The sequence below is a fragment of the Odocoileus virginianus genome, chromosome X (assembly GCF_023699985.2).
Source record: "Odocoileus virginianus isolate 20LAN1187 ecotype Illinois chromosome X, Ovbor_1.2, whole genome shotgun sequence".
Lineage (NCBI taxonomy): Eukaryota > Metazoa > Chordata > Mammalia > Artiodactyla > Cervidae > Odocoileus > Odocoileus virginianus.
In genome coordinates, this window is record NC_069708.1 from 30,356,224 (window position 1) to 30,368,697 (window position 12,474).

A 12,474-nucleotide genomic window follows, 5' to 3' on the forward strand; every position below is an offset into this window, starting at 1 on the left:
AGAAGAACTATACAAAAAAGGTCTTCATGACCCAGATAATAACAGTGGTATGGTCACTCACCTAGAGCCAGACATCCTGGGATGTGAAGTCAAGTGGGCCTTAGAAAGCATTACTATGAACAAAGCTAGTGGAGGTGATGGAATTCCAGTTGAGCTATTTCAAATCCTAAAAGATGATGCTGTGAAAGCACTGCACTCAATATGCCAGCAAATTTGGAAAACTCAGCAGTGGCCACAGGACTGGAAAAGGTCAGTTTTCATTCCAATCCCAAAGAAATGCAATTCCAAAGAATGCTCACAGTACCACACAATTGCACTCATCTTACATGCTAGTAAAGTAATGCTCAAAATTCTCCAAGCCAGGTTTCAGCAATGCATGAACTGTGAACTTCCAGATGTTCAAGCTGGTTTTAGAAAAGGCAGAGGAACCAGAGATCAAATTGCCAACATCCGCTGGATCATCCAAAAAGCAAGAGAGTTCCAGAAAAACATCTATTTCTGCTTTACTGACTATGCCAAAGCCTTTGACTATGTGGATCACAATAAACTGTGGAAAATTCCAAAAGAGATGGGAATATCAGACCACCTGGCCTGCCTCTTGAGAAATCTGTATGCAGGTCAGGAAGCAACAGTTAGAACTGGCCATGGAACAACAGACTGGTTCCAAATAGGAAAAAGAGTATGTCAAGGCTGTACATTGTCACCCAGCTTATTTAACTTATATGCAGAGTACATCACACTGAAATGCTGGGCTGGATGAAGCACAAGCTGGAATTAAGATTGCTGGGAGAAATATCAATAACCTTAGATATGCAGATAACACCACCTTTATGGCAGAAAGTGAAGAGGAACTAAAGAGCTTCTTGATGAAAGTGAAAGAGGAGAGTGAAAAAGTTGGCTTAAAGCTCAACATTCAGAAAACAAAGATCATGGCATCTGGTCCCATCACTTCAAGGCAAATAGATGGAGAAACAGTGGAAACAGTGTCAGACTTTATTTTTTTGAGCTCCAATATCACTGAAGATGGTGACTGCAGCCATGAAATGAAAAGACACTTGCTCCTTGGAAGGAAAGTTATGACCAACCTAGACAGCATATTAAAAAGCAGGCATTACTTTGCCAACAAAGGTCCATCTAGTTAAGGCTATGGTTTTCCCAGTAGTCATGTATGAATGTGAGAGTTGGATTATAAAGAAAGTTGAATGCGGAAGAACTGATGCTTTTGAACTGTGATGTTGGAGAAGACTCTTGAGAGTCCCTTGCACTACAAGGAGATCCAACCAGTCCATCCTAAAGGAAATCAGTCCTGAATATTCATTGGAAGGACTGAAGCTGAAACTCCAATACTTTGGCCACCTGATGTGACGAGCTGACTCATTTGAAAAGACCCTGATGGTGGGAAAGATTGAAGGCAGGAGAAAGGGATGACAGAGAATGAGATGGTTGGATGGCATCACCGACTCAATGGACGTGAATTTGAGTAAACTCCAGGAGTTGGTGGTGAACGGGAAGGCCTGGCGTGCTGCAGTCCATGGGGTCACAAAGAGTCGGACACGACTGAGCGATTGAACTAATAGTGGTTTTTTTCCTAGTTTTTTTTTTTTTTTAAGGAATCTCCGTATCTTCTTCCATGGTGGCTGTATCAATTTACATTCCTACCAACAGTGCAAGAGAGTTCCATTTTCTCCACACCCTCTCCAGGATTTGCTGTTTGTAGACTTTTTGATAATGGCCATTCTGACCTGTATCAGGTGATAGCTCATTGAAGTTTTGATTAGCATTTCTCTAATAATGAGTGATGGTGAGCATCTTCTCATGTGTTTGTTAGCCATCTGTGTGTCTTTGGAGAAATGTCTGTTAAGGTCTTTTCCCCACTTTTTGATTGGGTTGTTTGTTTTTCTGTTATTGACTTGTATGAACTGCTTGTATATTTTGGAAATTAATCTTTTGTCAGTTGTTTCATTTGCTGTTGTTTTCTCCCATTCTGAGGGTTGTCTTTTCACCTTGTTTACAGTTTCCTTTGCTGTGCAAAAGCTTTTAAGTTTAATTAGGTCCCAATTATTTATTTTTGTTTTCATTTCCTTTACTCTAGGTGGTGGGTCCTAGAAGATCTTGCTTTGATTTATGTCATTGAGTGTTCTGCCAGTGTTTTCCTCTAAGAGTTTCATAGTTTCTGGTCTTATATTTAGGTCTTGGTACTGATGAAATTATTTGCAGGGCAGCGATGGAAACACATAGAGAACAGACTTATGAACATGGAGGCTGGGGGAGGAAGGAGAGGGTGGGATGTATAGAGAAAGTAACATGGAAACTTATATTACCATATGTAAAATAGATAGCCAATGGGAATTTGCTGTATGACTCAGGAAACTCAAACCAGGGCTCTGTAACAACCTAGAGGGGTGGGATGAGGAGAGGAGATGGGAGGGAGGTCCAAGAGGTGGGACATATGGCTGATTCATCTTGATGTTTGGTGGAAACCAACAAAATTCTGTAAAGCAATTATCCTTCAATTAAAAAATAAATTACAAAAAAAACCCTTTTGTATAGCAAAGGTAACTGTAAACAAAATGAAAGACAACCCCCAGAATGGGAGAAAATATTTTCAACAAAGTAATCAACAAGGGATTAATCTCCAAAATACAGAACTCACATCCTTATTAAAAAAAAAAAAAAAACAAAAACCATGGAGAGAGCCTAGATAATTTTTATCCTGCTATGATACAGAATAGAAAAACTCACTACAATTTTTGATAATTAATTGATGCTAATTTTGATAACTAATTGACTTGGAAGCCTGTCATGCTGCAGTCCATGGGGTCGTAAAGAGTTGGACACGACTGAGCGTCTGAAATGAACTGGTTTGATGCTTAGTTATTTAGGATGGAGACAGTTAGTTTTGTTTTTGTTACTCAAATTTGTTTGTTAATAGAGGCCTCTGTTCCTTTATCTTCAATAATTGGTATCCTCTCACACAAACAGGACCTGTTGTTTCATCCCCTTTGGGGGACTGGTATAGAGTGCTGGTGGTTAAAGCAGCTATATTTACATGGGTATAGTTGTCGTACCTATCACAGTCTGTCTTCCTTGGACCCTTATGCTTTCCTCTATTTTGATGTGACATTATGTATGTGCACTATGGAACTGTCTCATGATAGAAGCCATTGGAGTACTTGTTATTCCTTTTATTGTTCCTCGTCCTTAGTATCTATTTAGTGAAGGAATTGCTTTCTAAATTGATTTTGGCATGGAGAAATGGAGTTGAGTAAGAGGACTGCATGTTGTAAATACATAAAGCAGGCAAGATTGAGAACATTGCACTGATTTTAAATGTGTTTAGTTTTTTGAACTGCACAATATTTTCACCATAATATGTTGGTTGTATTATTGAATTTCAAAGAAATTGTTTTCTGAGTATCCAGTAATCTAAATATCAAATGATCAGATAATTTACTCAAGTCACACAGATGTCACTGGTGAACTCAGAAACAACTGCTTCATTTACAGTTTTTGTTGATGCAATGGATTTAAACCACACATCCTTCCCTTTCTGCCTACTTTATATAGTAAAAGCAGCAAAATCTGAGTGTAATGCACAGTTCACTTGAACATAATTCATGACTTCATATATAAGGTAGTGCAGTGTATTTAAAAGGTCACCACCACCCCCGCCGTTATTGTTGTTGTTGGTTTTCTTTTGTCTCCTGAAACATTAAAGTAAAGCTGTTTCATGAACTATTGCATGTTTCTTGTATATTTGCCCTCAAAGGGATTTTGCCATGGCAGCAGGCAGCTTGAATGAAAGTTGAACAATCTTATTTAAGTCCATGAGATAGCACTAAAGAAGGAGCGCACTCAGCCTTGTGGATTTTTTTAGTCACCTGATGGGAAGACAGTTAACTTCAGGATGAATGAACATCCTGTGCAGCCATAATATGAAGGCAGCTTGATGTGATTTGAGTCATTTGGTAATGTTCTTAACCAAAGCTGTTCATTTGAATTGCTTGAGGCGTCTTTTTTTTTTTTTTTTTTCCTTTGGAACCATCCTTAGAGTTGAATAGTAGTTGGGTGGAATCTGAGCACTTGTAGCTTTTCAGATACCATAGGTGCTTGTGCTGTAATCAGTCTGGGCCACTGACCATGGGAGAATGGCTATTCTCCCTTGCATCGTGATTTGGCTGGTTTTGGTTGTGGGGTGTAGGCTGAACCAGGGATTCTAAATTGCACAGAGCCAGCCTAGAGAGCCTGGCCTGGCATCACCTTGAGACTGAAGAAAGTTCAGAACCCCTTCAGCTTGTACAAAACCAAAAATCAGTCACAGAAAACTCTGTGACCTACAAGTTATTTAAATCATGCACATGATTTTGGTTTTCTGTGTGAATTTTCTAACTGGCTTAAGGCCAGGAGTGAGGGTGTTGCTTCTTTATACATGTCTCTGTTGTATTTTCCAATGCTGGAAAAGACTCTGATGCTGGGAAAGATAGAAGGCAGGAGGAGAAGGGGACGACAGAGGATGAGATGGTTGGATGGCATCACCAACTCAATGGACATGAGTTTGCGCAAACTCTGGGAAATAGTGAAGGACAGGGAAGCCTAACGTGCTGCAGTTCATGGCGTCACAAAGAGTTGGACACAACTGAGCGACTGAACAACTTTTTCTACCTGATCTCAAATGTTTACTTTGAACTCTGCCTTGAGGTTTAATTAATAAATAATTAATGCCACTATTTTATGAGATTCTTAAGGTGCTAAAGAGCTGTGATCCTGATGACTTATACTTGGCAAGTAGCACTCTAAAAACTATTTTTTGTTTTTGTCTGCTTTTGTTTTTCACATCAGATTAGGTTTGCTCCAAGACTGGAGTTTTGTTTTTTTGAGGGGGAAGGGAGGAGGAGGAAAATAATTTCTAAATCATCTGCATACCATGACAAACATTGGAGCTATTCTTTTTGTAATAATTACATAACAAAATAGCTATGGTAGTAGAACTTGCTATTCCTGATGGCTCAGTGGTAAAGAATCCACCTGCAGTGTAGGAGACGCAGGTTTGATTCCTGGGTTGGGAAGATCCCCGGGAAGAGAGCATGGCAACCCACTCCAGTATTCTTGCCTGGAAAATCCCCATGGACAGAGGAGCCTAGCAGGTTATAGTCCATGGGGTTGCAAGAGTGGGACATGACTTGGTGACTAAACTACCACAACCACCATGAAAGTAGAGCTTATGTTTTTTGGATCTTCCACTAAACATTAACTCTCAGTGAAATATTCCTTCGGTTTAAACCTGCCAGAAAAACTATTTTTACTTCCCTTTAACCTGTTGCTTAAACAAAAACAAACAAGATCATATTAGGGCTAAAATTGAGTCCGAATTAGTTCTTCCTCCTTAGCTTAGTTTGCTCGGTAAATACAGGACTCTCAGTTAAATTTGAGTTAAGATAAACAGTGAATACTTTTCTTAGTATAAATATATCCTAAACATTGTATGTGACACACTTCTGAAATACAAATTTAGCTGGGTGTCCTGTATTTTTATTTGCTAAATGTGGCAACTTTATGCCCAGACTTAACTTCTCCCACAGCAAATGCTAAAGACAATCCTTGTGTATAATCCTCATTTAAAAAAATAGTACCTAATTCAATACTGCTAGGGTTTGATTTATTTATTTTTTTATTTTAAATCTTTTTTTGAATTTATGGGGTTTGATTTAAATTAAATTCTTTAAGTTATGAGTCACATTTTAATTTAATCATTTTAAAAGGGTGTATTCTTATATTAACTTTAATTATATACCCTTTATACTCACAAAGAAGGGCAATGACAAAGAGTGTTCAAACTACCACAAAATTGCACTCATTTCACATGCTAGCAAATTAATGCTCAAAATTCTCCAAGCCAGGCTTCAACAGTACATGAATTGAGAACTTCCAGATGTTCAATATGGAATTAGAAAAGGCAGGGAACTAGAGGTCAAGCTGCCAACATCTGTTATATCATAGAAAAAGCAAGAGAATTCCAGAAAAACATCTATTTCTGCCTCACTGACTGCGCTAAAGCCTTTGACTTTGTGGATCACAACAAACTGGAAAATTCTTAAAGAGATGGAACCTTACCTGCCTTCTGCAAAACCTGCATACAAGTCAAGAAGCAACAGTTAGAACCGGACATGGAACAATGGACTGGTTCCAAATTGGGAAAGGAGTATGTCAAGGTTGTATATTGTCACCCTCTTATTTAACTTACATGCAGAGTACATCATGTGAAATGCCAGGCTTGATGAAGCACAAGCTGAAATCAAGATTGCCAGGAGAAGTATCAAAAACCTCATATGCAGATGGCACCACACTTATGGCAGAAAGCGAAGAAGAACTAAAGAGTCCCTTGATGAGAGTGAAAGAGGAGAGTGAAAAAGCTGGCTGGCTTAAAACTCAACTTTCAGAAAACAAAGATCATGGCATCTGGTCCCATCACTTCACGGCAAGTAGATGGGGAAACAATGGAAACAGTGACAGACTTTATTTTTTTTTGGGAGGGGGGCTCCAAAATCACTGCAGATGGTGACTGTAGCCATGACATTAAAAGACTCATACTGCTTGGAAGGGAAGCTATGACTAAGCTGGACAGCATATTAAAATGCATGCATTACTTTGCTGACAAAGGTCTGTCTGGTTAAAGCTATGGTTTTCCAGTAGTCATGTATGGATGTGAGAGTTGGACTATAAAGAAGGCTGAGTGCTGAAGAATTGATGCTTTTGAACTGTGTTGTTGGAGAATACTCTTGAGAGTCCCTTGGACTGTAAGGAGATCAGACCAGTCAATCCTAAAGGAAATCAATCCTGAATATTCATTAGAAGGACTGATGCTGAAAGTGAAACCAATACTTTGGCCACCTGATGTAAAGAACCAGCTAGAAAAGACCCTGATACTGCTGAAGATTGAGGGCAGGAGAAGGGGATGACAGAGGATGAGATGGTTGGATGGCATCTCTGATTCAATGGATATGAGTTTGAGCAAGCTCCGGGAGATGGTGAAGGGCAGGGAAGCCTGTTGTGCTACAGTTCGTGGGGTCGTGAAGAGTTGGATGTGACTGAGTGAGTGAACAACAACAACAATAAACTCTTTACAAGCCACATTATAATAGTAGCTTCTCCATCTTAAAAAGGAACATTTTAATGATTAAAGGAACATTTTAATGATTTAGCTGCCATAATCTTGATTTCATTATTTGCATTGTATGTAAATGCCTGTCTGATTCACAGGGAGATAAATATCATTAAAATATACCTAAAAACTGGTTACTTTTTAGTAAACGTTCCCTTATTATAGCAAAATATAAATAATAGCTTTATTCAGGGACTTAGCTTCAGGCTGGGAAGAACCTTGGAATTCTTCACCTCTGTAAGCCTCTCTACTTTCATTACTAAAAAAGTGGTATTGATAATAGCAGACTCTACTTGTTAAGATTATGTGAGGATTAGATCAGATAATGCATCAAAAATGCTTAATACTTAGCACCAAGGAAGCTTTTAATAAATGGTGATCTGTGGGAAAGGGAGTAATATATGTATATTACTGTTACCTATTGTTACTTCTGGACCGTTTAAGAAAATCCTTCTAAATAAATCTGTATGCTTGGGTGTTTGTGTACAGTTATTAAAATGATTTTTCTTATAAAGAGGCGAGGTTTTCAAGTTTATTTTGAATAGATAAGTAGCAGGTAGTGATCAAATGACAGTTTTTGCTGTAGAAATTGAAATTGTAATTGCCCCAGGAGAGGATGTCTTCTAAAATATTAGAGAATTCCTCTAGTGGTGGTAGTGGTAGTAGTAGTAGTAGTAGTAGTAGCAGCAGCAGCAGCAATAGAAAAGTAGTTAGTAGTAGTAGTGAGGTCTAAGAAGAGAGGAGATCTCTACTTGAAGTCTTAATTTTTTCATATTATATAACATTCCTCTCATAGTTCCATATGTTGTGGATGATTAGTAAATACCTATTGGCCCATTTTGAAAGAAAGGTCAGAGATTTCTCCTGATTTCATCTTGGTTTGGGTCTGCTTTGAGATGTCCATGTTTTAGACTATATACAATTGCTATAGCTTCTCTGGAAACTTTAAAGTGCTTTACACACTGTCTCAAGTAGGGAAGAGTCCAATTTACCAAATCCACATTGAAGTGAGGATATGGTTTCTGGCCTGATTCTCATTCTTTTGTTGTTTCACTGTGAAGATCTTTTTTTTTTAATGGTATCTTTGGCTTTCATTTTTCATTTTGTTACTACAGATGTGTGGCACATTTGTTGGGCAAAGTGTCAAGATAAGTTGACACTTTTCTCAGATATGATTAGGTCTGCATTATTAATCCTGTTTGGAGTTCACACAACTTAAAAGGTACTCAACATTAATTAGATTTCTGTACTTTGAATTATGAGCGCCTGGATATCACTGTTTAAATATTTGAATATATTATACAATAATCCAGGGGTGTGTGTCAGTGTGTTTGTTGTTTTGTGATGATCTTGTATTAGATTTTATTTGGGAAAGTTATCAGATGCAAAATGATTAAAATATCCCTCAAAACTTTGTTTCCAGTATGATAGATTTTTTTAAAGAATGGTTTTGAACCTCGAATAGCCAAAGTAATCTTGAGAAAGAAGAATGGAACTGGAGGAATCAACCTGCCTGACTTCAGACTATACTACAAAGCCACAGTCATCAAGACAGTATGGTACTGGCACAAAGACAGAAATATAGATCAATGGAACAGAATACAAAGCCCAGAGATAAATCCATGAACCTATGGTCACCTTATCTTCGACAAAGGAGGCAAGGATATACAATGGAAAAAAGACAACCTCTTTAACAAGTGGTGCTGGGAAAACTGGTCAACCACCTGTAAAAGAATGAAACTAGAACACTTTCTAACACCATACACAAAAATAAACTCAAAATGGATTAAAGATCTAAATGTAAGACCAGAAACTATAAAACTCCTAAAGGAGAACATAGGCAAAACACTCTCCGACATAAATCACAGCAGGATCCTCTATGACCCACATCCCAGAATTTTAGAAACAAAAGCAAAAATAAACAAATGGGACCTAATGAAACTTAAAAGCTTTTGCACAACAAAGGAAACTATAAGCAAGGTGAAAAGACAGCCCTCAGATTGGGAGAAAATAATAGCAAACGAAGCAATAGACAAAGGATTAATCTCAAAAATATACAAGCAACTCCTGCAGCTCAATTCCAGAAAAATAAATGACCCAATCAAAAAATGGGCCAAAGAACTAAACATACATTTCTCCAAAGAAGACATACAGATGGCTAACAAACACATGAAAAGATGCTCAACATCACTCATTATCAGAGAAATGCAAATCAAAACCACAATGAGGTACCATTACATGCCAGTCAGGATGGCTGCTATCCAAAAGTCTACAAGCAATAAATGCTGGAGAGGGTGTGGAGAAAAGGGAACCCTCTTACACTGTTGGTGGGAATGCAAACTAGTACAGCCACTATGGAAAACAGTGTGGAGATTTCTTAAAAAGCTGGAAATAGAACTGCCATATGACCCAGCAATCCCACTTCTGGGCATACACACTGAGGAAACCAGATCTGTAAGAGACACGTGCACCCCAGTGTTCATCACAGCACTGTTTATAATAGCCAGGACATGGAAGCAACCTAGATGCCCATCAGCAGATGAATGGATGAGGAAGCTGTGGTACATATACACCATGGAATATTTCTCAGCCATTAAAAAGAATTCATTTGAATTAGTTCTAATGAGATGGATGAAACTGGAGCCCATTATACAGAGTGAAGTAAGCCAGAAAGATAAAGACCATTACAGTATACTAACACATATATATGGAATTTAGAAAGATAGTAATGATAACCCTATATGCAAAACAGAAAAAGAGACTCAGATGTATAGAACAGACTTGTGGACTCTGGGAGAAGGCGAGGGTGGGATGTTTCAAGAGAACAGCATCGAAACATGTATATTATCTAGGGTGAAACAGATCACCAGCCCAGGTTGGGTGCATGAGACAAGTGCTCTGGCCTGGTGCACTGGGAAGACCCAGAGGGATCGGGTAGAGAGGGAGGTGGGAGGGGGGACTGGGATGGGGAATACATGTAAATCCATGGCTAATTCATTTCAATGTATGACAAAAACCACTGCAATGATGTAAAGTAATTAGCCTCCAACTAATAAAAATAAATGGAAAAAAAAAATAAAAAAGAATAAATAAAATTTCAAAGTCAAAAAACAAAAACAAAAAAAAAAAGAATGGTTTTGAGACAGAGGTGAATAGAGTTATGATTTGAAATGAAGTATATAGAGTGAATAAGACCTGGGATCTGGTTTACATTAAAACATCTTTATTACCACATACTTTAGTCCAGTGTTGGGTCTAAAGTAGGGGCCTAGAGATTATATGCAACTTGATTGATCTAACAGGAAATATCTGCTTAATGAAACTCTGGTGTTAACAATGTAAAGGATTTAGATGTGGATATTAAAGACCACTGTGGGTTTTGTTTAAAATGCAACCAACTTGCTGTATTCTAGCTTTAATTTAATTTCTAGATTGATTCAGAGTAAATGGAATGAGTCTGAAGTCTATCAAAAACAGCAATGTATAGGTTAGTAATTACTGTTTGTAGTGGGATGACTTTGAATTTTACTGGAAGTCAAATAACTATCAAGAGATGATGGTTCTTATTAGGTTCTCACATCGTGTACTTTTTTTGAAATGTAGAGAAATGTTTATCATGCAGAAGTTGTCAACTGAAGCTGATATTTTTAAGGAGAGTGTGAATATGTTAAAATGTCTTATTCTAAAGTAAAATAATGAATTTGAGCAACTCCAATCATTTAACCTAATATAAATTTTCTTTGTAATATATTTATGTGTAACTGATCAGAAATTAAAGACAAACATTTCAGGTGTGTTCTCAAAATATATTACTGGATATTTTTTTAAGACTTTTCTTAAAGAATCTAGACTTTTCTACCCTATTGAAAAACTGTGTTCTGGCTGCTTACATAATTTTGTGTAGGTCTACCAAACAGGGTAGTAGTCTTAAGTATTTTTTGTGTGTGTGTGTGGTTCACTGACTTATTTCTTTGACAAGCATGTTGTGAAGACTTGTTATAGAAATGAAAGGTGCTGATGTAATAGTATATTTTTATTTGAAAACTGCAATACATAAAATAATGCCTGTTTTATTTATTTATTTATTTTGGTTGTGCTGGATCTTTGTTGCTGTACAGGCTTTTTTCTAGTTGCAGTGAGTGGAGGCTACTCTGTAGCTGCCATGCAGGGGTTTCTCATTATAGTGGCTTCTCTTGTTGTGGAGCATGGGCTCTAGGGTGTGTGCACTTCAGTAGTTGTGGCACATTGGCTCAGTAGTTGTGGCTGCTGGGCTCTGGAGCACAGGCTCAATAGTTATGGCACATGGGCTTGGTTGCTCCGTTGCATGTGGGATCTTCCCGGATCAGGGATTGAATTGGTGTCTCCTGCACTGGCAGGCAGTTCTTTACCACTGGGCGACCAGGGGAGCCCCTAAAGACTGTTTTAAATGAGCTCTCTGTGTGTAGTCATGTGGATAGAGTTTTCTGAGTTTAGGGAGTATTTATATATAAAGAATACAGACCTAGACCTATATTCTTGCTTTATTTTAGAGAGTTAGTATCTGTAATAATGAAAGAACTGTGGTTACTCTAAGAAACCTAACACCATTGTGTAAGGGATATTTCATTGCTTTTTCCTGCCAGAGAAAGTAAATGCAGCTGGAAAAAGAGTTGTGATTAATGGGTATACTGATACTAAATGGGCTCGCATATGTCATTTTGATGCTATGTTGGGGAATATTTTAGGTATGCAATGGGCAGGCAGCTGGGGATTTTCAAGTATATAAACTGTAAATCAGTCAGGTCATTTAACTTACATGAGAGGAGGAGGAACAATAATAGGTTTTTACAAAAGAAAAAAATGTCAGCCTTATAACATTTCTCTTTTGGTTGTTTAACAGTTTGTGGGTAGGTGCAACCCTGGATTATTATTACTTGGGTACCTCAGGATCTGAAAATACTGACCAGAAGGAATTGTACAGGAAATTGGTAGAAAGATCTATGGAATAAGCTATTTGATTGAAAAACAGAAAAATTTATCAATAGTTTGAGAAAGAGGTCTTGTTAATTAGCTTATGTGTTCTTGGAAGCAATAACAAAATAGAGGATTAACTTGTTTGTACAGTTCTCATTCCAAAAAGAATTAGAGGCAAAGCAGACTGTTACTTATGTTGGTAATAAGGATTTTAGATTGGGGTGAATGGTGTGTGAGAATGGGGAGAACCTGGTTTTCTTACTGCAAAATTTTTTTCTTAACTTGAGCTCTGGATATGCTGCCATTCTCCAGGGGGAACTTGTTCATCATCTGGTTGAAGAGTATATACTTGAGCAGTTCAG

General features: G+C 37.8%; 1 protein-coding gene across 2 annotated transcripts in view; it reads left to right on the forward strand.

The window, feature by feature from the left end:
* UPRT (uracil phosphoribosyltransferase homolog) overlaps positions 1 to 12,474 on the forward strand; it is a 31,741-nt gene that overhangs the window by 4,150 nt on the left and 15,117 nt on the right. The gene's annotated exons all lie outside the window — the stretch shown is intronic.